Consider the following 3,843-nt stretch of genomic DNA (forward strand, 5'->3'; position numbering starts at 1 on the left):
AGGAAAACGTGATCGTTTAAACTCTCTAACTTGCAGTTTGCAATAGATGCATTTAATTGGCTACAAACTGTAAACTATTAGTAATACGTATTTACATACCTTACTGCTTTTATGCACCTTGTAATGGCCGTAAACACAACATTTCTTGGGTGTTTAGTTAAAAACAACAACAGGTCAACCCCGCAAGCTGATAGTTTTTCCTCTAATGATCAATACCAGCAATTCTGAATTCAACAGCTGATCTGTGGTGGTACGGAAGGCACTTAATTGGTTATTAACAGCTATCCAATGGAGCTCGCGTGTGATCTCAGCAGATCCGGGTACCAGAGGAAGGTAACATCGCCCCCTTCAGTGTCTGCACGTCCACACATACCCTCCACACATCCTCTCGGAGATTCGCAGACCCTCATTCGTACCCAGAGACCAAGGTCCCCACGGACGCTAGGATCGTCGTCTGCTATAGCAAAAACAAAGCGAATCAAAGGACGAAAATAATAAGCCCAGTGTCTCCTAGGGTCTCGTGTTCGGAGGACGAGCACTGCAGATGAACCCCTCCTCCACTCGCATACAGATAAGCTCCCTTTCCGTCACTCACTTCTATCGTTCATGCGTTATAAAGTCATATAAAACATGGAGGGATCCGACACGTATATCGACACATTAAATAGCACATCTTGCAGAAGATACACTGCATGATTCAGTTATATGACATCCCGGGAAAGGTAAAACCACAGACAAGGAAAAAAATCAGTGGTCGCCGGGGGTCTGTGGGTGGGTGGGGTGATGAGTAGGTGAAGCACGGGGGACGAGGGTTTTTTATATTTACTAATTTATATTTACTAATCTCTATGATACCGTGCTGGTGGATATATGACAGTAGACATTTGCCCAGACCTATAGAACTTACTGACAAAAGGCTTGCGAATCAGAAAATCGTCAGGACACGAAGGTGTCCTAGGACGGAACTTCATTCTGAGAAGAGAATCTAACTGTGTCACAAGTGTGTGGGACCAACCTCATGCGACAGGCTGGGGGAAAAGGTGCTTGCTGAAAAATAAGGAAATGGAGTCCTAGTCCATGGTCTACGGCCGTGCTACCCTGAACAAGCCCGATGTCTGATGTGTACAACCTTCCCGACCCTCCAGTCAGCATCCTGAGTGGGATTCAGGCAGCGACAAAGCCCAGACCACTTCTGTCCTAGAACACAGCCCCCTCTGTGCAAGCAAAGGAACCAGGACCGTGCGGCCAATTTACACCTCGATGTTACAACGTTATCCAGCGATGGACCAGACCAATTCTCACTGCCATGTAGTGGCCACACCCCTTGCTAGACATATGGCCTGAAGCAATCCTCAATGCCTCGGTTCAACAGATTCCTCGGATTTCAAATGGGGCTTCCGAAAGCACGTACCCCATAAGGTTCGCGTCAGGAATGAACGGGATGATGCGCGTACAGCGTCAAGAGCATCGACCGACATGGCAAGCTGGGTCGCTATCGCCAATACTACCATTATACGTAGTTGTCATACAATTTCTCTTTTTTATTTCTTTGTTGTCTATGGCACAGAAAGCACCCAATACTTAATTTATTTGTTTTACAGTTTCTGGTTTTACGACACTCTCATTTTCCAGAATATTAAAAAAAAAAATGAAATGATATTTGACTTCAGTTCAAGAGCTTAACAGTTTAGACACACTTAAGTGCTTAGAAGAAAAGAAGGGTGTAGTTACGGCTGTCAGGAAACCGTGGGTATTGTCGCACAGCTCCGGGCAGGAGTGACGGGGACACAGCTGGCGCATGTCACCTTCCTCTCTCCCTTCCCTAGCATCTCAGTGTGCTAGCGGGGGAACTCTGACACTGGAGGCAGGCCGAGAACGGACACGACTTCAGACGAAGCAATAAAGTCTGTAATAGATGTTGGTAATTAGAGAAACTGCTTAGTTCTCAGTTCTCAGGCTTAAGAGCTTCTCGAAGATAGTGAATATGTTAAGGGAGTTTTTAATATTCCTCTGAAGTATGAATCCATGTACAACCTTGTATTACATAATTAAAGATCTTTGATCTGAAGGTCTCAGGTTCATCCTCGCAAATTAAGTGTTGAACCACTGGTTTCTGCGATTTTTTCATAATGCAAATGGGTAAAGGCGATCGGCGACAAACTCAGGTGATGTTCCACACGCAGCGGACGCTGGGGCTTCGTTCACGGCAAACACGGTTGTGTGTCATCCCAAGGGCGGCTGGCGTCACGAGTAATCTTAACGCCGCTTGTATTAGAGCAGTGAACACGAGTGAACAGATGTCGGGGTCAAGGTATGCGAGCAAATACTCAAATGGATCCATAACGCAGAAAAGAAAGACGCACCGACATCGTCGGACTTACTCGTGATGTCACGCAAACGTGACTTCATGTCACTGACGTTTCTTCAGAGAAAGACCTAACGTGCTTCAACGTGGATTAACACGTCACAGCACAGAGTAAGCCGTAAATACGTGCATCTTCATAAGCACTGACAATGTCCTCCATCGCACGCGAAGGAGTAACTTCCTTCCATACCTCACGACTAACAACACCCGACGTCAGCAGGTGTCACTAGTGCTGGGTGACCCACAAGTCACTGTGAGGCCTGAGTCAATTTGCTCTTCACCAAGAAATGCAGGAGCTGTTTTAGAACCTTTCATCCTGTACACCTTTATAGATGGAAGATCGAAATGGGATGGGGAAGACAGCTTTAACGTGTTCGGTATCAATGAATCCACTTCAAGTCGGTGGATGACACTGAAGCTGTCACCACGTAAATGTCTAAAAAAACTGGCCAGAGCATTAGGATGTGTGACGCCTACGAGACATTCCTGGCTCTGTTATCTCATATAACTTGGCTGACAATGTCCTCCATGATATTGTGTGTGAAATGATATTGTGTGTGAAATACTTTAGAAATAGGAGAGTCATAAATATGTTTCTTTAATTGAGCCATGCCCATGGCGGACCAGGTTTATCTGACCATTTATGTGGTTTTATTAAAATAAATATGATATGAGCAGTGATGTCAATGAGTCATATTTGGAAAGGCTAGGTTTTTATTTTGGATTAATGAAAAAAAAAAGTTATAAATACCAAAAGGAAATATCATTGCCACATCATTATCTTTGCATATAGTTCGTTTATTATATATAGTAAGATGGCACCTGTAACTTACACTAATGTGTGTGACCAGTGATAAACGCCCACTGTGAAGACACATATATTTATCAAATGAGCCTAAAGAAAAGGCCGGAGCGGGGACTTGGAGAGGCCGAGGTTTGAACCCAGGGCCTCATGCATGCAAAGCACACACTCCACCTCCAAGCTACATCCCCAACCAGACAGACAGCTTGATATGCTGACAAATCAATCCAGTGCCCCCTCTTAAAAAGATGAGCCAGACCATCTCTCTGGGGAATGGACCAGCGCTGAGTTCCTGCGTTTTCCACTCCCCGCGCGGAGCGTGCTGAGCGCTCCTCGTGGACCTACACGTTTTGCTCTGCTGCTCTGCGGCCCGGCATCCTGCTCGTGTCCCGAGCCTCATTTACGCAGATGCTGAAGCCGCCTCTTCCTTCAAAATCCATCCTACTCGCAGGCCCAAGAAAATATTCTAATTAGAATCTGTGATTTTCCCCATTACTTCTCTAGGGCGGAAATAAAAAACTTTCTCCTCTGCTCTCCTAGTTCTGTAGCTGGGGCCCCGCAAATCCGAGTGGCAGGAGGCCGACGGATGGGAGGAAAACAGTTTACTGTCACGTGCGGTGAGCAGGAGCCTCGATGGGTGTTTAGGACGTGGGACGCGTACGGCACTTCAACGAAG

This window comes from Pteropus vampyrus, unplaced genomic scaffold (assembly GCF_000151845.1).
Source record: "Pteropus vampyrus isolate Shadow unplaced genomic scaffold, Pvam_2.0 Scaffold132, whole genome shotgun sequence".
In the NCBI taxonomy this organism is placed as follows: Eukaryota; Metazoa; Chordata; class Mammalia; order Chiroptera; family Pteropodidae; genus Pteropus; species Pteropus vampyrus.